The 23,078-nt window shown below is 46.3% G+C and overlaps 1 long non-coding RNA gene across 3 annotated transcripts; it reads left to right on the forward strand.

Moving 5' to 3' along the window:
* The first annotated feature begins 57 nt into the window (after positions 1-57).
* On the forward strand, positions 58-20,805 carry LOC143643143 (uncharacterized). Of its 3 annotated transcripts, none has more exons than XR_013156147.1 (4): positions 58-119; positions 222-426; positions 19,459-19,968; positions 20,264-20,805. It is a non-coding gene; the product is annotated as an uncharacterized LOC143643143 (long non-coding RNA). The 3 variants fall into 3 exon arrangements; XR_013156146.1 differs by having other exon boundaries at positions 222-415; positions 20,264-20,804; XR_013156148.1 differs by lacking the exons at positions 19,459-19,968; positions 20,264-20,805 and adding an exon at positions 4,548-4,826 and having other exon boundaries at positions 222-415.
* Positions 20,806-23,078: the final 2,273 nt, after the last annotated feature.

Genomic DNA, 23,078 nt, shown 5'->3' on the forward strand with positions numbered 1-23,078 from the left:
AATATGCATTCAGCTCTGTGACATCACCTCTTTTCTGGCCTGTGGAGGATGGGGGCTGAGGTAGGATGCAGAGGGGACATGGGGAAGGGGTAGCTGGCATCTCAGAGGAGCAGGTGGAGGCATGTGTGAGATTCCTGGCAGGCTCTTGCATAGGGAGCTCCCTCCCTGCCCAGGATCTCCAGGCCATTTGGCTAACTCTCTTTTCTCCTCCTTCCCAACAGTACTTGTGAAGAGGGCAGCCTTGTCTGCCTCCTGAAAGGAGAGCATGGGGGAGTGCCAGCCCTGCCCTAACCGTAAGACATCATTTCGAACAGCAGCTCTGCTCTACGCCTCTGCCCCCCCCCATATGACAGCCATCAGCAGACACCCCTGAGCCAAGCCTCAAACTCCCTGACTCTGCGATGCTAAGCTCCTAGTAAGACAGAGGTGGGAGAGCTGCGGGTGAGGGGGCCAGAATGTCCCTCCCTTTCCAGCCGCCCAGCGAGCTGGTACAGAAGGGGTGGAGGAGGCGCCATATGCTTGCAGGGTTTCTTGGCTCACTTGCTTCTCCATGAGCTGCCTCCTTGAGAACAGTTCTTTAATCAGAATCCCACATGATGAGATTCATATCTGTTAGTCAAAGGGATAAATGAGCCAAAAGAACTTCCTGCAGAATCTCAGAGGGTCCCCAACCAAGAGTCTTTTCAGCTACCCGAAGAGTTTGCCCTCAAATCCCCCTGACCACCAGCCCACTTGCAGGTCTGAGAGAAAGGGTCTGGGGAAAGAAAGCAGGGAGTTCCTTTACTTAAGTCCAAGGAAAAGAAGGAACAAGAGTCAGGCCTTGAAGTTTCTGTGAAATCCGAACATGGGACACCATGGGGAAAGGAGTTGAGTTTTTCCTTTGAGACTCCAGAAGACAGAACAAGAGCCAATACATGGAAGATTCAGGGAGACAGTTATTGACTCATTAAACAGAGGCATGTTCTCACATTGAAATTAGAATCTGCTTTCCCAGGAGAGTGAGAAACTGTCGCTGAAGTGTTTAGGCAGAGGTTGAGGATCACAGCCAAGAATGCTAATGCTGGAGAAAGCAGGCTGAGGCTGGAGAAGTGAGACTGAGGATGCAGGAGGGAGTCTTAGGATGGATGTAGGATGCTGTGAATGCAGGAGGGAGACTGAGGACAGAGGAGGGAAGCTGATGACCAGAGGGAAAGATGAGGATGCATAGCGGAGTCTGAGGCCGCAGAGGGGAGAGTGAGAGCACAGAGAGGAGGCTGAGGCCACAGAGAAGAGACAGAGGATGCAAAGGGGAGGCTGAGGATGCAGAAAAGATGCTGAGGGTGGAGAAAGGAGGCTGAAGACATGGAGAGAAAGGGAGTATGCAGAGGGGAGGCTGAGGATGCAGAAGGGAGAGTAAAGACACGGAGGGGAGGCTAAGTGTGCAGAATGGAGGCTGAGAACATGGAAGGGAGGGTGATGATATAGACTGGAGGCTGAGGCCACAAAAGGGAGGGGGAGGATACAGACGGGAAGGGAAGGTGCAGAGAGGAGGCTGCACCAGGAATCTCTTAGCTCCAGGTGACCAAAATGTGGCTAGGCTTCTTAGACTTCAGTTCTCAGGTGGTCTTTGCTCAGATGGGGTGGCCCTACCTCACCTCTGGTCCCTCAGTTAGTTCTAAGACTCTTCAGTGCCCAGAAGCAGCCTAGTCAGAGCCCTTGACCTCTAGGAGCTTGTAATAAAGCTGAGGAGAGATGACAGACTCGCAGCAACTGAGGAGAGAGCAAGAGCAAATGGCTCAGGAGGATGACTCCATGCAAGTTGTCAAGCATGTAGCAGAGGGGCAACAGGATGGGAGCTTGCAAGGACCCTCCATCCCCAGTGCAGAGCACGAGGGTCTTCTTGCACTCAGTGTGAGTCTCTGGCCTAGGTGAAGGGAGCATTGCAGGTGAGGGCAGGAAAAGCCAGGCCAGCACAGCACCAGCTGCTGGGTTAGCTCCTGAACACCTAGCTGTGGATCCTGGATTGGAGTGCAAGGAGAATCTTGGCCATTTATAACTCTTGGCATCTGGGAGACATAGAGCTTGAGCAGCTCCCCTGATAGAAAATGAGACGCTGATGCAGAGGACTCCACTGCCTCCTCCCCACCCAGAAGCACTTCTCTGGGCCTCTGAGGCTGCCCTTTTAATTCCTGGATTAGAATGATTTGTGCAAGCATTTTGCCTCTCCAAGGGGCCTGGAGTTCCTTCAGAGTGGAATGCATCTTTCACCCACTCCCTCAAGCCCACCAACCCCCCCACACACACACATACACACAGACACACACAAAGACAAACACTTGCATAGATAAATATTTGCAAATGTCCTGATTAATAAGCAAGAAAGTTATTACATTTTTCTAAGGAGCTTCGCTCAGAGGAGAAGAAGTAGAGCTCTCAGCCCTGGAAATCTGACCAGTGCCTGGTTTAATAGATGACCCCCCCCACCCAAGCCCTCCGAAGTATCCTGCTACGCAGTGGGAAGGGACTTCAGGTATTTCTGAAACTAGGAAAAGCTGAGGGAAGCTCAGGTTTTACTCAGTGGAGAATGGAAAATACCTATGACAGGACTCAGCACTTGTGAAGTGATTGATAAATGCAACCTATTTGTGTTTGCACGCTGAGGCTTCACCTCTCACCATACCTACACACGTGAGAGTGCATTCTTATACACAGAAATGCATGCAAGTGCACACTGACACACATTTGCAAGTGCACACAGATGTGAGTGCACACATATGCACTGTGAAGGCACACTCACGTGTGCAGACACACATGAATGGATACAAACATGGGAGTACATGCCTCATGACCTGTGAGAGCACACTACACATGCACATGTGAGCACATGCCTGTGCATCAAGATGTGAGCAAACACATTTACACACAATTACACACATGTACATGCAATCACACACTCACACAATGCACATGTGTACACACCATCACACACTTACACACATGTGTACACCGTCTTGGTCATATGCAAGCATGCACTAACATATAAAGGAAGGTAACCCTTTTTTGAAGTGTCATAAAATTTGGCCAATTCAGTAGATTCCTGGTGCTAGATGGAAGGGAGACTGTAAATGCAACAATCTGGGATACTTGGCTGGGGTGATTTCCAAACTGAGTGTGGAAGATGCAGCCTGGTTTCTCCTAGCAGCTTATAGTAAAATGCGACAAGAAAGGGATAAGCTAAGACCTGAATTTTTGACTATAAAGAAACCAGAAACTGTTCAAAAATTCTGGGCTTCCAGAAAGTGAGACCCCGGAGACTATTGCCCCATGTGAGGATTTAACCAAACATGAAGTCAGTCAATCACTACATAGCAAGCAAGGATTGGAGGTGGAGTTATCCAGAAAGGGTATGTGGGAGGTCCTATTCTCCGAAGGCTTTAATTCCTCTGTGCTACATGCCAAGTCAACAAATTTTTCGTGAGATCTGTAAAAAGGAACCACTGCCAGTCTGGGCTAACAGGGACAGAAAATGGACAGATAGGATGAAGAATAACCACAGAGGCAGAATCATGGAAGCTAAGGTCTAAAATCAAGAAACCTTGGGCCAGGATTGTGAATCCTCCTGTGTGTGCAGAGGAAGTGGGTTTTCCCTCGAGCCAGAGGGTGAGTCTTCCTCCTCAATTTTCAGGAAGAGTCCTGGTGCCCCAGGCCTCAGAGAAGGTGGTCTGCATTAGCCTATCTGCCACAGGTTCTGAACAGGTTGAGAGTGTGCCCCAGAGATAGCAGAGAATCTGGCCAGATGCTGGAGGAGGCTGGGGCCAGGAAAAAGTTGGTTTCCCCAATTTCCCCAATGTTGTAACTCTAATCCCAGTGTTTGGAGAGAACAGGGCCACTGCATAAGTCCTTTGAAAAGCGGGAGTGCTGCTTTCTAAGGCCGTAAGGATGAATGACTCTTGGACTTTGAAATCTAGTGGAGTTTGTCCTGAGGTTTTCAGAACTGTTTAAGTACGGTGACCCCTGTTTTCATTCCACTTTCTCCCTATGGCAAGGGGATCATTTATCCTGACTATTCCTTCTTTGTATATTGGAAGCAGATAACTTGCTTTTAGTTCACAGGTCTACAGCCAGAGGAGAATTTTGCTTTAGGATAGACCATGCCTGTAACTGACTTTGATGAGATTTTGTGCTATTTTTGAGTTGGTATTGCATTTGTACTGTTACTGAAATAGTTTATGGCTTTTGTGATATTGTGATGAAATGAATGCAGTTTATTATGTGGAAAGATTTAGTGTATTGTATGCAGGGCAGATTAGCATTGTTAGCTGAAAAGCTATGTCAGTTATTGTTTCTATTTAGAGATTATATATGGCTTAAGGTAATGTGTGAAGTTGACAATGGGTGGACACTGTAGTTATTAGGTTCAGGTGTCAACTTGGTCAGGTGATGGTGTCCAGTTGTTCTGTTGCTGTGGACTTAAATCATCAGCATGTGAAATTCATCTATGACTGGTTACATCTGTGGTCGGCTAAGGGAAGTGTCTTCTGCAATGAGCGACGTTTTAATTTGATTAGGTGGAGGCTTAAAAGGAGAGGGCAGAAGAGCGAGAAGCAACTCAGTGCAGCCCAGCTCAGCATACCTCAGCTCAACTCTCACAGCAACATAGACCCAGATGTTTGGAGTAGGACAGAGAATACCACCCAGGGAAAGCAGTTTGAACCCAGAAGCCTGGAGAGAGGGAGAGCCGACATTGTTGTGCCTCCCATGTGACAGAAAAGCCCAAATGAAAACTAGCTGCCTTTCCTCCAAGGAACTGTAAATTTGTAAGTAAATAAAGTTGAGTTGGTATTGTATTTGTATTGAAAGCTAATGTCTGAAACCAACAAAACTGGGACCAGGAGAGTGGATCTACCTGTGCATGTGGAGGTGGTGAGTTTTCCCTGGAGTCAGAGGGCAGGTCTTCTGCCTTGATGTTCTAGGAAGTGCTCTGGTGCTTTATAAAAAGCCAGTCCATCTTTGGTGTATTGCATTTGGGCAGCCTCAGCAAACTAAAACAACATGAGTGCACACACACTCACACACATGCTCACACGCACGTTCCCCTAGTTCTCCCCCAGGACCTGATGAGAAGACTCTTAGGTCCCTGGCTGTCAAGCTGTGGTTTTGTTCTCACAGAACAATTTATTCAGTCACCCTCTTGGAGAGCAAACCTGTCTTCCTTAGAATCCCTGGGGCCAGAGTGGAGAAGGAGTGTGTTTCAAGAAGAGGTCTACGGGTGGACCTCTCGGGTTCCAGGGTCTTCTAGATGTTGCCAGTTTATGAGTCTGCTAGCTGGGAAACAAGGAAAGAGCAGCAGAAAACACCAAGGGGTTCTTACTGCATTCCTAGTCAAAGGAATCCGAGTTGAAACTAGCCTGGTCTTTCTGTTTTCAGATCTGTAAGAAAACTCCTCTATGCACAGAAGAGGGACTCAGTGACTACTTGCAGAGGGAAGAATGGTGAAAGAGGAATGAAAGAGGGAGGAGGGAAAGAGGATAAAGGATGGGAAGACAAAAAGGAAGGGAAAGACAGTAAGGGAGAGGGAGAGGGAGGATGGGGGAGGGAGGGAAGGGAGAAATGAAGGAGGACAAAGGGAAGGAGCAGAGAGAGAGGATGGGGAAGGGGAGAGGTAGGACGCTGGTTTAGCAGAAGAAACACATTTTTGTGGATATCAAGGCTTGAGTTCTATTCCTGTCTTGTCATCTGACAATGGCTGTCAGGGAAACAACTTCTGTGAGCGTCAACTTCTCCCTCTGGCAAATAAAGATAGAGTACCTGTCCCTCTGGGCAAATATGAGGATCAGATAAGCAATCAATCAATGAGAATGTGGTTAGCACACTGTAGAGTCAGGGGATGCTTCTTTTTAAGCTTGCACTCAGCTCAGTGTGAGAACGCCTGCTTCCTCAGACCTTTGCCAGCAACCTCATCCAATTTTTGATCTTTAACAGTATGTTAGGTGAAAGATGATACCTCAGGGTAGTTTTAATTTGCATGACTCTTATTTTAAGCAAAGATGAGCATCTTTTCACATTTAGCAGTGATTTGTATTTCTTTAACTGTAAATTACCTCTTCAAATCCTTGGTCCATATTTCTATTAAGTTTTTAGTCTTATTTTGTAGGAGCTCTTTACGCATTAGAGAAACTGACCTTTGCAAATACTTCCCCCAATTTATGTTTGTTATTTGGCTCTGCTTATGGTGGGTTTTGCCATGTAAGCATTTTTTATTTCTTATGTATTCAAATTTATCAAGCTTTTATTTCATGGTTTCTGGGTGTGAGTGTGTGTGTGTGTGTGTGTGTGTTTCTTTCTGTCATAATTAGGAAGATCTTTTCCACTCTCAGGCTATGAAATAATTTCTCCAGTTTTAAGTTTCTATTAATTGTGTGCCTTTGTATTTTACCTTTAAATCTTTGATGTATTTGGAGTATATCCTAGTTTATTATGCCCATTCAAACCCTAATAATGGATTCAACAGTTTTCCCAACTTGGTTGTTCCCACAACACTTATTAAATAACCCATTTTTTCCACTAAATTGAGAATATCTGAAAAAGTGCCTTTATGCTACTCCAATTTCCTTCTCTGGTTCTACTTTTGGGCTATATATTCTGTTCCATTGACCTAATGATCTCTTTAGGTACCAGCACCTCTATGCTTTGCTTATCATAGCTTTAAAATATAACTATAGCACTAGTTTCCCCTGTTACATCTGATTTGGAATTTTCTGGGCTATCCTTACACGTTTATTTTTCTGTGTGAGTTTTAGCATCAGCATATCAAATTCCCAAACAAATTATTTAATTATTTATTTGAGGATCAAATTGAATTTATAGATCAATTAGGGAGAAATGAAGTTTACTATCTGTAGTATTTGAAAAATATGCTCAACTACTAATAGACTTAAATACATTAGCTTACCAAATAGGGGTTCATGGAAAAGCTGTCTGGAGGTAGGCAGTCTGAGCTAATTTGGCAGCTCAATGAAACCATCTGGGATTGAAATTACTTGCCTTTCTTCTCTACCATCCTTAGCGCTGGCATCCATCCTCCAAGTCGTATTAGCTAAAGGTTACATGGTGGCAGCTGGAGCTGCTGTCAGTCCCTATTCCAGGAAGGAAGATGCAGAAAGGCGAAATGAACATTTGCCAATTCTCTGCTCCATCCCCCTTTTAAGGGGCTTTCTTGAAAGTTCACTCAACAAGCATGACTAACAAGTCTAGCTATAAGAGGGCTGGAAAATGTAGTCTTTCCAGCTGGGCAAGCTGCATTCCAAATAAAATTAGAGTTCTATTGCTATAAAAGGAGGCAGACACTAGAGAAGCATCCCACAGACTCTTTGTACTATCTTTACTATAAATTGTCTCTCTTATCCTTAGACCATCCTGTAATATGGGATGCTTGTCATTTTGTTCAAATACCTCTTTAACTCACTCTTACTTGAGTCTCATCAAGGTCATCAACAATACTTTCATCAAAGTCATCAAAAACACACTGTATCTTTCACTCTGTCTCTGCAGGTAATCAGCAACATTTGACCAGTAGATCACTCCCTCTTTCTTAAAATAATTTCTTTAGCTTGTCAGTTTCTTGTAAAGTTAAACATGTGCTTACCCTATGCCCCAAAAATCTCCCTTATAAGAGTTTACTCAAGAGAATGTGTATACTTGAAATCTGTGGGTGCGTGTTTATAGCTGCTTTAGTCATTATTTCCTGGCACTGGAGAAAAACTTGCAAATGTACATCAACAGGTGAATGGACAAATTGTGGCACATCCATATGATAGAATACTATTTAGCAATAAAAAGGAACAGACTATGGATACAAACAACATGGGCAAATTTCAAATGCATTGTGCAAGATGAAAGAAGCCAAACTCAAAGGACCACATACTGCCTGATTCCATCTGTATGATCCCATTTTTATAACATTCTAGAAAAGGCAAAACTATGGGGAAAGAAAGCAGGGCAGTCATTTCCAGGAGCTGGGGGTAGGAAAAGGGGATTGACAAAAAAGGGTCATGAGGGAACATTTTTGGAGGGTGATGAAAATATTCTCTATCATGATTGTAAGGCTGGTTACCTGTCTGTATACATTTGGTAAAATTCAAACATAAGGCAAATTTAGAGATGTCTACCTAAAAGGGCGGATGTTACTACATGAAGTGTACATCAATAGCTCTGTCAACAATTTATTCAGCCTTGTATGCTTCCCTAAACCCCATGCTCATGAATCTCCTCTTGGAACAAAACCTGGATAAATAGAGTCTCTCATGTCTTTAAATGGCATCTTCATTCATGGAGTTACTTTGGAGAAAGAAAACCAAACCTTGACAACATCCTCAGCTCCTCCTTCCCTCCTACCCAGTACCTGGTCAGCACCTGTCATCTCCATCTTCAACACCAGCCCAGCCTGACAAGTTCTTATTAGCTGCCCCATCACCACTGCCCCTTCCCAGGCTGCTTCTTATGCCTTTCCCTACATTGACTTCCCACTCCTATGTCTGTTCTTCCTAGAGCTCATGGTATGTTTTGTTTTTTCCTCTTTCAAACCATAAATAAGATCACATTTGTTATCTGCTCAAAGTCACACACCATGGCTTTCCTGCACCTCTAACCCGGAAGCCGGGAAGCCTGGTCATCCCCGAGTCCTCATAGCCTTCATGAGAGTTGGCCTGCTGCCTCTGACTCATCTCCCACCATCTCCCACTCATCTCACCCTTGCACCTGCAACTCCTGGCTCCTCTCTCACCCTGGTCTTTGCACCTGCCCCTCCCTCTTCTCAAAATGTTAGCCATCCCTTCGGTGCCCATGGGCTCTCAGGCTTGCTCTATTTTATTCTCAACACAAAATCGTCTCAGATCCCTTCTCAATAGTATACTGTTCATTTCCTACCTTGCTTTACTTTCTTCCCCTAAATTGTATTACCTTCTAAAATTGTAACTTTGAGTCATCCACTACTGACTCCTATGCCCACCAAAACCATTCTAGTTTGTAAGCTGCCAGAATGTGGTATATCAGAAACAGAATGGCTTTTAAACAGGGGAATTTATTACGTGGAAAATGTAGTTCTAACGCCATGACAATGTCCAGATTAAGGCATTGAGAGAAAGATACCTTAATTCCAAAGAAAGAGGGAATGAAGTTTTGGATTTCTCTCTCAGCTGAGAGGGCACATGGCAACATCTGTTATTTTTCTCTCCTCATTTCATAAGACTTCACCGGGGGCATTTTCCTTCTGCTCCATAGGTCTCTGGTTGAGTGGGCTCTGTTGGTTCTGGTGGTACTAAAGCTTTTTTTCAAAATAGTTCCCTTTTAAAAGGCTCCAGTAAACAGCCCCACCTTGAATGGGTGAAGATGCATCTCCACGGAAATCATCTCATCAAAGTTTACCACCCACAACTGAGTGGGTCACATCTCCATGGAAACAATCAAAAAGGTCATCCAGGAATATTGAATGAGTATTAAAGGACATGGCTTTTCTGGGGCACATGATAGATTCAAATGGTGCATTCCACCCTTTGGACCTGAAAAAGACGTTATTTCCAAGTGCAAAATACATTCATGCTGACAGCAGCTTGCGATTAGCCCTGCTCCATGGAAAAGTTAGAGAAGGGACAGAAGGGCTACTGACGTGGCAATTCAGGAGTGCGGCTGACCTGGAAAAGCCTTCTGCACCACATGGGGCAGCCTGGGTTGCAGAGGCCAAAGAACTGAGAGGCAGAAAGCTGTAGCCTGGTGTGGAGCTGCAGAGTCTGCAGGAGTGCACAGACAGGATCCTGGGATTAGGAAATAAGCCAGGCCGCGTTCCTTGGGTACACTGCCTTCACCAGCACAGCCCCATGACCAGTGATTCACCCCACACCCCACACACCTGAACCCCAACACCCACTCCCATTCCCCCCGCTCCGGGTGCCCCCACTCCACCAGCCCCCAGTGCATGTACCTGCCTCACACCCCTACCCCAAGTGCAGCCCAACCCACCTCTCTTGCACCCTTCCTGAGCACTACCTCCCCCTCCCTGTTCCCTGCAGGTTATTGCCAGTGCATAAAGGCTGTGGGCACTAATAAGGGCTGAGATACCCCTGCCCCCCACCCCACCCATAGTGTTCACAGCCTCACTCCACCCCCTGCTGAGCTCTGTACATTGTTTACGACACTCCCAGGCCCACACATGCACACAGGCCCCCAATCACGTCAGCTCTGGGAATCGCACTTTACAGCAGTCCTAGAACTGTGCGTGTGCACAGTCCTCAGCATCATTTCCCAGCTCTGAGAACGTGCCAACCCGCTCAGTCAGGTCACATCTGCCCCCAGTCCACAAAGGCATAATGCCAACCTGCTGACACAGCTCTATGCATGTTCACAAAGGGCCCCATGCCTTACACCAGCACACACCTGAGTTATGCCCCCCAGACCACGGCACCCACAGAGTTACCTCCTTCCTGGCCGCTGGGCACCCACGTTCACAAGCATCAGCATAACATCCCCAACCTGCGCCCAGGCCTGCCCTGCAATAATCACTGCACTGGGTGCCCCACCCTATGCCCTGCTCACTGCTGCACAACCATCCCACAAACACAAGGCCTTAGACTACTGAAAAAAATCAACTCCCAAAGTAAACCAATCAAGATATTTACATGCCCCCAAGACAGCAGAAGAACACAAAGCATATCACAATGAAGACAGATACAGCCCTGCATAGTGACCAAATTAAAGCACCAGAAGAAATACGGAAGCTGAAACAGCCAATTAAAGATGCTCATACAACTCTACTTAATAAAATAAGTGGGATAACAAATGAAAGTCAAGGAAGCCCAGTGAACTCCACATAGAATAAATCCAAATAGGCCTTCCCCAAGGCACATACTAATCAGTCTGTCAAATGTTGTAGAGAAGCAGAAAATCCTGAAAGCGGCAAGAGAAAAACAATCTACTACATACAAGGGAAACCAAATAAAATTGAGTTCAGACTACTCAACTAGCAACCTGGAGGTGAGAAGGCAGTGGTATGATATATTCAAGATCCTGAAAGAGACTTCCAGCCAAGAATTCTGTACCCAGACAAATTGTCCTTCAAAAGTGAGGGAAAGATTAAAGTTTTCACAGACAAAGAAGTCCTGAAAGAATTTGATAACAAGAGACTGGCCTTATAAGAAACACTAAAAGGAGTTCTGCCAGCTGAAAGAAAAAAGACAGGAGAGGAGGTCTGGAGGAGGGCACAGAATTGAAGAGTACCACTAAGGGTAATTTAAAGAATATAAAAAGAAAGAGGGAAAAGAATATATAGATCTGAAAAATAAAATAAAAAAGATAAGATGGTGGAATCAAGAAACGCATTTTCAGTAATAACTTTGAATGTTAACAGACTAAATTTACGAATTAAAAGATACAGATTGGCAGAATGGATTAAGAAATATAATCCAGCCATATGCTGCTTTAAGAGACTTATTTTAGGTCCAAGGATACAAATAGATTAAAAGTGAAAGGATAGGAAAAGATTTTCCATGCAACTTATAACCAAAAGAAAGCAGGAGTTGCTATACTAACATCAGACAAAGTAGACTTTCAATGTAAAGACATAATAAGAGACAAAGAAGGACACTATACACTAATTAAAGGGTCAATTCATCAAGAAGATGTAACAATCATAAATGTTTATGCTCCCAATCAAAGAGGTCCAAAGTACATGAGACAGACATTGGCAAAACTGAAGGGAATGATAGATGTTTCAACAATAATAGCAGGAGACTTCAATATGCCACTCTCCTCTATAGATAGAAAAACCAGACAGAAGATTAACAAGGAAATAGAGACGTTAAATAACTTGATAAATAAACTAGGCCTAATAGCTATATATAGGTCATTGCACCTTAAACACAGGGATATATACACATTCTTCTCTAGTGCTCATGGAACATTCTCCAGGATAGATCATATGCTGGGGCACAAAACAGGTCTTTATAAATTTAAAAATGTTGAAATTATTCAAAGCACTTTCTCTGATCACAATGAGATGAAGCTGGATCTCAATAACCACCAAAGAATGACAACATTCACAAATACATGGAGATTAAATAACATACTCTTAAACAACCAGTGGGTAGCTAATGGGGCTGAACTCCAATGTAAGGGAATAGATAGGAGTGAAGGTGGTTCTCTAGTGTGTCTGTAATTTTACCATATGGAATATGAACAAGACTGAAAGGGGTTGTATAGACTTACATGCCTCACTGATTAACACTAGAAATATGAATTAGTTCTCACAAGAATTACTTCAAAGATATGATTCTTGTATAAAGACTGCTTAAGTCCAGGGTACAGGGGAAAGACTGCTATTGCATGCTATGAGTTATGCTCAAAAGGAAACCATCAGCACTACCACAGCAACCTCAGAGGTAAATAATTAGGGGAGGGACAAGAGTTAAGAGGAGGTTTAGATTTCCTATTTGGTGAGGGTGTGTTTATTGGTTTTCTTTCTCTTGGGAACAATGAAATTATCTAAAATTGAGAATGTTGATGGACTGTGGACTTTGGGCCCTCTACATGATGCCTGATGAATGTAGGTGACTGAAGGATGCACTGATGGAGAAGTAGATTGGTGAAAGATGGTGTATACTTATGAACAAAGATTGTGCTAACACAATAAGGAACAAAGTCATGAGTCATGCAACGAAGTGAATGAACATGTGTGACATTCAGTGAGACAAAATAAGTCAGAAACAAAAGAGCAAGAAAGGTAGGGTCACCTTTAGAAAATGCTTATAAGAAAGCAGGGGCCTAGATTGTGAGCTTTTAGAGCAGACACATTAAGTCCTGAGTGGTGATGGTTATTTCTGGATTTTGAGAGACTGTTTTATGTAGATAACCTGATATTTAGAGATAAGAATGAAGCCAAACAGGTTGGGGTTAAAGTAATTCAGAACATAGGGGTAAGGAAGACGGTGTCTATACTTTAGAACCACACATACTCTTTGAGACCAATGGAAGAAAGGTTTATTTGACCTGGGACTGAAATTTTCTGTAGTGCATACTCTACTTCAGCCTATGTGTATAGCTCATTTGAAGAACTGAAACACAGAGAGCACAGAATGAGAAAGAGGTCTTTTAATCCTGTATAGATTATTGTAATGCCTGGATACATCCTAGAGTATATTAAACAAATAATCAAAAAGTATTGGCAAAGTCCACTGAGGGATGGGAGAAAAATATGGAACTATTAAACCTTATCACCAAGGAATCCACTGTACTGTGTCAAATTTTAGAGACACACAAATCAATAGGCCATGCCCTCGATCAGGAGGCTTACTCTTCTGAAGCTTATGTAGGTAGCAGAGAAGCTTAGACTACCAATAGGCATGCCTAAGAGCTACTTCTGGGGAACCTCTTTTGTTGCTTAGATGTAGCCTCAGTCTCTCTAAGCCTAACTCTGCAAGTGAAATCATTGTCCTCCCCACTACATGGGACATGACATCCAGGGGTGAAAGTCTCCCTGGTGATGTGGGAGATGACTCCCAGAGATGAATCTAGCCCTGGCACCATGGGATCAACAATTCCATCTTGACCAAAAGGGGGAAAATAAGTGTAACTACTCAAGTATCTGTGACAGAGAGAGTTCAAATAGAGTTGAGAGGTTACTCCAAATGTTGCTCTTATGCAAGCTTTAGATAGACCTTGCTACCTATCATAACTTGCCAATCCCCAACTAGGACCATTCCAGCCAATCCTAAAGAACACCTAGGGCAATATATAAGATTCCATAAGGGTTCCATGCACTAGGGTAACTTTCCAGAAACTTACAACCTCCGAATGGGTCTCTGGCCCAGATAAGTCCTGACACCAAGCCCAGCCTCTCCAGAACATCAGATAGCTTCATCTCCCTACCCCATATTAGTGACAGACTCTTCCAATATGAAAAATTTAGAATTGCCATAGCCCAAACACCCCTAAAGAGAGGGATGGAAAATCAAAGGGTATGGTGGAGTTATACAGAAAAGATAGGATTTAAAAAATGAATGTGAATGCTGAATTGTTAAATTGAAATCGCTTTTAGTCTCCAGTATTTTAGTGCAGCTAGAAGTAAAAACCTAAAACTGTGAAATTGTAACCCATGTCAAACTCTGAAATATGTTCTATAACTAATTGTGGTGCTGTGCTTTGAAATTTATAGTTTTTTTTGTATATATGTTATTTTTCACAAATAAAAGAAGAAAAAAAGTCAATTATAATGATAAAAAAATATTTAAGCCCTCTAGCCTCCTATATTCTGGACCACCCAGAAAGAAAAGCATGAGAGGATCATATGGTAACCCATGGCAGACTTTGAGATCTGTCCTCTAACTACTTGTTGAAGAGTACTTTGAAAACTATTGCCTTTTTATTTCTTTGATTTGTATATATGTTATACTATACGTTAAAAAAAAACATTCATTCTATAACAGTGTCAGAAGGTTTAAACCATTTCAGTAACAATACAAATACAATACAAACTCAGAAACAGTATAAAATCCCAAAGTCAGCTACAGGCATGGTCTGTACAAAGGCCAATTTCTCCTCTGACTCTGGACCTGTAAAACTCAGAACAAGTTATCTGCTGCCAATGTACAAAGAAGGGGCAGTCATTGGATGCATATACCCATTTCCATAGGGAGGAATTGGAAGGAACCCAGGGTCACTGACCCATACTATTCCTAAAACCTGAAAGGAAACTCCATTAAATTTCAAGGTTTGAGAGTCATTTGTCCAAGGGGCTTTAGAAAGCAGCAGTCCCACCCTTTCCAGGGCCTATGCAGCAGCCTGTGTCCCTCTGAGTGCAACCTTGGGGGACACTGAGAAGACCACCTTTTTCTTTGCTCCACCTCTCCAAAGATCGGGGCTGTATCGGGCTCTCTGCCATCTCTGTGGCACATAACCCCTCTACATGGTAACAGCCAGGCTCTTCCCAAACCCCGAGGAATATGCTGCACCCTCTCCAAGGCCTGAGGCAACCTGACTATTCCACTGCAATGAGGTGGGAGGCCCGTCCTCCGACTTCCAGGCAAACTCACCCCCTCCAAGTGCTTGGGTGGGTCCACTCTCCTGGCCTGAGTTTTCTTGACTTCAGACCTTAGTTTCTATGGTTCTCCCTCTGAAGTTATTTTTTTCTTCAATTTGTCCCTTTCCTCTCCCTTTTAGTCCAGACTAGCAGTGGTTCCATTTATACAGATCCCACAACACTCGTTGGCTTTCAATGCAGTAGGCTGGGATCAGGCGCATCAGACAAGGAGTTTTCCAAACCCTTCCTGGATAACTCTGACTCCAATGCTGGCTTGTCCTGTAATGGCTGACTGCTTCCATGTTTGGTCAAATCCTCACATGGCGCCATATTCACTGGGGTTGCACTTTCTGGAAGCCCAGAATTTTCCAGAACACCAATTTCTGTTTTCTTTGTACCCAAGAATTCAGTTCTCAACTTATTTCTTTCCTCTTGCATTTTACTGTAAGCTTCAAGGAGCAGCCAGACTGCATTTTCCATATTTAGTTTGGAAATTTCTTCTGCTAAATATCCATGTTCATCACTCTCAAATTCTTTCTTCCTTCTACAAATAATGCCTCCCTTCCAGTTTGAAAGGACACATTCATCATTTCTGGCTAAAGCCTCATCAGAGGTATCTTTAGTGTCCACATTTCTACCACAGTCTCTTCAAAGCATTCTAAGCCCTCTCTATCAAGTCCATCCCAACTCCACCAGAATCTTCCCCTTATACGTTCAACAAGCCCTTCCAACATGTTTGGTATGTGCAAACTACAGCAGTACCCCGCTTCTTTGGTACCTAAATCTGTTTTAGTTTGCAAGCTGCTGGATTGTGATATACCAGAAATAGAATGGCTTTTAAAAAGGGGAATTTATTAAGTTGCAACTTTACAGTTCTAAGGCCATGACAGTGTCCAAACTAAGGCAATTCTATAAAAAATGTCCAAATTAAGGCATCCAGGGAAAGATACCTTGATTCAAGAAGGCTAATGATTTCAAGGTTTCTTTCTTAGTTGGAAAGGCCCATGGCGACATCTGCTAGCTTTCTATCCAGGCTTCTTCAACAGCTTCCCTGGGACTCTGTCCATCCTGTTAGCTCTGTTGGTTCTGGTGGCTCTAAAGCTTTTTCCAAAATGGTTCCCTCCTAAAGGGCTTCAGTAAGCAACCCCACCTTGAATGGGTGGAAACACGTCTCCACGGAAACCACCTAATCAGAAGGTCCCACTCACAATTGGGTGGGTCACATCTCCATGGAAATAATAAAAAGGTCCCACCCAGCAATATCAAATGAGGATTAAAGGCATGGCTTTTCTGGGGTGCACAACAGATTCAAATTGGCACAGATACATTAACTCATGGGTGGCAGGCTTTGATGAATGTTTGGGTGGCTGAGCAGTCTCCATAAATCTAATCATTCCTGCAAGCTCCGAAGCCCAGTGATTCCATATTGACAAGCCCCTGATGGCTCATCCTCCCTTAGAAAGCCCCAAGGAATCTCTCATCTTCCTCAGTCACGTCCTCCTCCTTAGTTACATCCTCACTGCTAAGCTTTGGAAGACAGCCCAAGCCCCTCTCCCCATCCTCCTGATAACCACCTTCACCTCGTTATCATGGATCACACACAATAGTTGAACCTCAGAGCTGGCGGCCCCCACACCCAAGCCATGCTCCCCGCAAACTTCACCCACCCAAGTTCCCCATCACTGATCTTGATTATAAGGGACATATTCAGAGAAATGGCACAGGCTGTGCAGAAAACCCACAGTCCTCAGCACCACAGTGGGGCATCCAGAGACGCTGGCTGAGCTGAAGGTGGTGGAGACTTCTGTACCGACAGGGGCTTAGTTCCAAGACTCAACAGCACTTCCCCACTCTCTGCATTTGCAGGATGGGGCCTCTCTAGCTGCCTTGGCATTGAATCACTACGGGACTCCAGAGGTGCCCACCAGAACCCCCTGATGCCCCAAAGGCGGGTGGGACTGATACTTATTGACCTCTGTGGTCCATGCCGGGGAGAGGGTAAGAGGACACCATGCCCCAAGAACCTCCACCAACCTGGGCATTCCCATCTAAGGTTCCCCTCTGGGAGCACAGTGGTTCATCATCCCACACTGCCCAGCCCTTCTTGTGTCTCCGCCCTCTGCACAGTCCCACCTATCCCAGGGCCAGCCCATTTCCTCTGCTCTCTGGAAGACTGTAAAGCTTGGTTCCCTGCTTCCCCTCTCCATGGCTGGAGGCTGGGTGTGAACCTCTGCACCTCCCTCTCGAGTCCATGAAGATGATGATGGTGAGTCACAATGATGAAGGTGAGAATGCAGCCCCCCATAGGTGTGTGGAAAGCCACAAGATAAGGTAAAGAGCAGGACCAGCCCCCACCCTGTTTCCTTTCCCAGCACCGGGCAGCAAGCAGGCAGATGTCTGTGACCAGACCCCCCAACTTCCCTGGTGAGTTGGTGGCTCCCTATCGGCCCATTAATTTGGGGCCAGACAATGAATTGAGCAGGCAACTCTCCACCTCTCTGGCCCTTGGCAGTGCCATGCTCCTGTCCCTTTGCTGTCTCTCTGGAGGCCTGGCGTGAAGGATCACCAGGTGTCCAGCCCAGCAGTGTTCATTTAATGCCTCTGAATAAAACATTATTCACAGATTAACTGAGCAGTTTTAAATGAACAACCATTTTCATCTGTTTTAAATTTTCATGGGTACTTTTCTGAAGAACAAGTACATTGTTAATAATTGAGGGGAATGGGACCTTGTTAATCTTTCTGTATTTTAATAAGGTCCTGCTGTGCCCTGACCATTTATATTTCAAACCACTTCCTTTCTCTTAAATTGTTTCCTTTGAGGAAAGCATGGGTGGGGCAAATGGGCTGGGGTCTGGAATGAATGTGAGGGAAATGCTGTTTGGGTTCTGGATGAAATAAGTGAGGTTCCAGGGCTGAGGACTCAGGAGGAGGAAGGCAAGATCAGGGTCATGGAGCCGTGGGGGCTGTTTGGAGAAGAAGTGGGCAAACAGTTTAACTAGCAGAAAGAGGGAGCCAGCAGGAAGTGAAGGGGAGAACTGCATCTCCTCAGGGACACCTGGACAGGGTGGGGGGCAGCAGGGATGAGGAGGTTGATGCTCCACTTTGCTCTCCACCACCTGAGCAAGCCCCACCTGCCGGAGGCTACATCACTGTGCCCCAGGCCACACACCTGAGTGGGCACAGTCAACACCGCAGCTGTGCTCAGCCCTGGGTGTATGTGTGACCATCTCATGCTCCCAACAAGCCCCAAAAGAGGTCCTGCAAGTAATCCCTTTCCACAGGTAATGAAAAAGAAGTGAGGCACAGGTGGGGAAAACAACTTACTTTGGACTACACATTTAATAAGCAGCATAGCAGAGATTGGAACACAGGTCTGTTCCGTTTTAAGATCTATGCATTTAGATCAGAAGCAAAGTTGAGAAGAGATGGCCTGCCAAAACTGTGGGTCTGTTTCTGCTTCTGGAGTCTGGCTGTCCTTGGATAGTGACCTCTGCAGTCTGAGCTGAGATGCTCAGGAACAAAGTCAATACCTCCTGCCCCTGCCCCTGCCCCTCTCCCCACCCACAAGGCTCCCAGGTCGCCCTGGCCTCCTACCTAGGGTTGCATCTGCTTCTCTCATCCCCACCCACAAGCCACAGTCCCAGACCTGGTTCGCTCCTTTGGGAGACATGGCTGTGACTCTTGTCCATACTCTCAGGTGAGAAGACTCTGGCCACGTTGCAGGACAAGGAGCGACACTAGATTTGGGGTGGAGTAGTGGACAGTTGAGAGAAAGGGAAATGTGATTGGAGTGAATGGCACAGCTTTGGCCTGGATTGCAAACCACTCAAGTGAATGATTTCCTGCAACAAGCTGTTAAAACATGCTATGAGGGAGCTTAAAACAGCTCCATGTTAAAGTCTTATTCTATAGGAAAAATCAGCTCTTCATAGGTATAGCCAGAAAAGCAGCAGCCCTACTCCCCTACTGAAAGCTCCCTGGAATAGAAGGAACAACATATAGGAGAGAACAATGCTATCTCAGCTTACATATAGCACAAGACCATCCCAGGGCTGGGGATGGGGGCACGGCCTTACTCTCCAGAATGGAGAAGTAAAACTCAGGGCTCAGGTGAGTGGCCTTTGGCATGTCCACTCTATGTTATGTTACTTGCAAAAATGTGAATTCTGGGAAGCTCAAGTTTCCAGGACCCCAGGAAACTCCTCTTTCCCCAGCCTGCCCCAAATGTCTCCCCCATCAAGTTGTCCTGAGTGCCTAAAACTCCATTCTTAAGGATCTTCTTTCCTGTGTCAATGTGTTGAGGACAAAGGAAGTCACTATTGTTAAATCCTATCCCTAAACCCAAAGTTTTTATCAGTACATATAAGTACCTAATACATATCAGTTTACTTTCCTGATTTCCCTCTGTTTAGGAAGGAAAAAGTGATCTAACAACTGGAAAAGGAGCGCATCTCTAAAACATCTCCAAAATAAATGCAAATGCAGGCCCATGAAACAGAGAATGTACAAGGCATCAGCTCTAGATACCAGCTGGGGACTTTGGATGCATAACTGGCTTTCTAGGCTTTAGCTGTGACCTACAGACTGTTGTGCCAAGAGTGCAGGTCTTCAAAACTCTAAAGAAATGGCAGTATAAGGAGCTCAGGATTCCAGAAAAACACCAGAGACTACTTAGGGAAGAGTGGAAGGAAGAGCCTGATAAAGGGCAGTGAAGTCCTGCTAGCAGATCTCTCCACCCTGCAGAGGCTGGTGCCTACTCTCCACTGGCATGGCCAGCAGCCTCAGGAGCCACACCCTGGCTGGAAATAGAAGCCCTCTTTCCTAAGAATGGGGGTTGGAGGCATGGCCAGGAACTGACTGCAGTTTTGGATCAGCAAATCGGGGTGCTGGACTCAAGTGGCAAACACAGTCAACCTACCCAGGTGAGAAAGCAGCCAGCACTCCCTGTTTCAATCCTGTCCCTGGCAGGGGTAGAAGTGGGGCTCACTGAGAGACATGGTAACTTCTCAAGGCAGTGGCGGGGCAGATTGCTGAAGGGTGGCTCTTACCCAAGAAAAGGGGTCAGAGCATAGCCACATGCTGCATTCTCCCCCAGGTCTGCAGGGGCACCCCTGGGACTGAACCCCAGGGGTGCATGGAAACCTGTAGGCAGAACATGTCACACTTATAATGATGTGCGTGTTTTTACTGATTGATTCTTATTTGTCTCCCCACTAGAAGGAGAGGGTCACAAGGACAAAGGAAGTCCAGCCACGCCCACTGGTAGATGTGTGCGCACACTCACATGCATGGCACCTTGTGGAACAGCCACGATCGTGTCTGTGTGAGCACGCCCATGGCTGCACTTGCACGTCCACCTGTACCACACATAAATGAGCACATCTGCGTGGACAAGGGCCTGCCTTGCGGCTACTTCCTGCTCAGAAAATGAGGTGGCCTCCTGCTAAGCTCCGGGGCAGCCTCAGGCTGCTAGAAAGCATGTCCCAAGCTGAATGTGCAGTTTCCACATCCACCACCTGGGATGAGCTCTGGAGAGGACTTGTGGGGGGCAAAGTGCCAGCTGCAGACCTGACGGCATGGCACAGATGGCTGTCAGTAGGCAGCAGTGAGGAAGCTCTGTCCAGCTGGGGTGGCCTCTGTGGTCAGTGCTAGGCTCGTGCAGGTGCAGAGTTCTCTGAGGTCCCCAAACCTCGCCCTAGGAGAGACCTGAATGTGACTGCTCTAGGGAACCGCCAGCTCAGACCAGTCCAGGACCTGAAATGCACCCAAGCCCCTTCTCCACATCGACATAGTCCTGGCCGCTGGGGGAGGGTGACCATAGATGGCTGAGACCATGGGCTCAAGCCCCTGCTGGCTGGTGCCCCAGCCCATGGGTCCTTAGGCAGGGCCACCAGTCATGGCCATAGGCCCAGCCCTGAGCTTGGCCAAACACCACATGCTTCCGCAGAGACGGCAGGGGAGGCTGGGGTCAAGGGAGAAGGGTGGCATGTCACAGACCTGAAGCGGGACCCCTGAGGGACAGCCCCTGTGGCTGTGCCTGTCCTGGGGTCCATCTGGGACTGCAACCCTTCCCCACATCCCTGAGCTCCAAGCTGAGTCCAGGGACAGAACAAACTGCCTCCTGCTGAACCCAGGAAAATGAGACAACTCATTTTCCTGGGTTGAGCCTCTGCCACCTAAAACACAGAGACCCCTCAGTCCATTTCAGTTAATGGATCATGCTTGTACACTCACACACCACACACAGTCACACTCACATGCTCACAGTCACACTCACCATACACATTTACACATACTTGCACAGAACCCTCACATTCACATGCACTCACATATAATCACACACGCACATGTACACCCCACACACTTGCATATGTACACACACACAGACTCGCGTGCACTCAAGTCACACTCTCACACACTCACACTCCCCCTATGCACTCATATCCAAACACACACGGAGCTCTCACATTTACAAACACTCACAGGTGTACACCACACACATTTGCACATGCACACATCATTCACATACACGCACACTCATCTCAGACTCACACTCACATCCACACTACACATGCACTCCCATGACCCACGCTCACACTCACATACTGCACGCTCATGTTCACACATACTCTCACAGAATACTCACACTCACATATGCACAGACACATGCACACACCTTCATGCTGAGCACCCACTCAGCTCAGGCCTTGAGCAGAGGCTGGGTGTGAGGATGTGAAAAAGCCATCACAGAGCTTGCAGCATTGCCTCTTTAAAGCCCTTACACACGCACGCCGGCCTGGGTTTGAAAATTCAGAGCAGTGTATGGAGCCCCCTCACAATCTTCAGGGGCTCCTCAATGAAGCCCCAATTTTCCCCCTGACTGAGAGGCCCTCCATGGTCTGTCCATAGCCCTCTTGCCCTCAGGCACTTTCTGGTCTGGCCCCTCTGCTCCTTGTCCACTCATCCCCACTTGGGGCCTGCTCCTACTGATGCCCCCAGGCTGCCCTGGGCAGTCAGCCCCCAGCCTGGGTGTCCCGTCCAGAGCCCCACCTTGGGCGCCCTGCACATAGCCCCGCTGCTCTGCCACCCCCCATATTATCATTGTTCAACAAATGCCTATCCCATGTCGTCTCTGCTTCGGGAGCACAAGAAGACCCAGCTTATACCCTCATGAAAACCTCATTCCAATCAGGAAGTTCCAGTCTGCAAGCACGCAGAAGTGAATGGGTGTCAGGGAATGACAAGTACTATGGGACAGCGCTGGAAGAGAGGACCAAGAGGGGCTGTAAGAGAAGATGCCATGCTCACACTTGCCATTCTCCCTTGGGTCCTGGAATGGTTTAGATGGTGATCCCAGTCCAACCAGCCTCCAGCACAAGAGTTATACGGAGAAACCCTCCTGGCCTGAGCTGGATCTGAGCTGGCCCTGTAGGTTAAGGAGGAGAGACACCTTGTGGTGTTAAGTAACTACATGTCAGGCGTGCTTGTTACTGAGCCCATCCTGACAGATGCAACCCTGAAGGAAGTGAGGACCCAGCCACAGAAACACATGGGGTAGTCAGAAGGGGCAGAAAGGACAAAGGTGCTGGGGCAGGAACAGGTTGGTATGGTCAAGGAAATAGATAAGCCCTGTGACTGTGGCCAAGCAGACAAAGGGAGAAATGCTCTGCAGCTTTGGGACCAGGCCAGGCAAGATCTCTGGGTGACTGGGAAGCTACTGGGGAGTGTGAACAGAGATGCAAGGACTGACCAGCTACTTCCAAAAGATCCCTCTGGTCTCTGGACAGATGGCAAAGGACATAGGTAAGAGCGGAAACAGCTAGGAGGCTATTGCAATAACCCAGGTGAGAGACTGTATGATTTGGACCCGGGGGAGAGCATGGAGGGAGGGAATTGGATTCTGGGAGTATTTCAAAGGTAGAACTGGCAGGATTGGCTGGTGGGGGGTGAGTGGGAAAGATGAACAAAGGTGGCTCCATTGTCTTTTGAACTGAGCAGCGGGAAGGATGCAATTGTCAAATACCAAATGGGA

Source organism: Tamandua tetradactyla, chromosome 8 (assembly GCF_023851605.1).
Source record: "Tamandua tetradactyla isolate mTamTet1 chromosome 8, mTamTet1.pri, whole genome shotgun sequence".
Classification (NCBI taxonomy): Eukaryota; Metazoa; Chordata; class Mammalia; order Pilosa; family Myrmecophagidae; genus Tamandua; species Tamandua tetradactyla.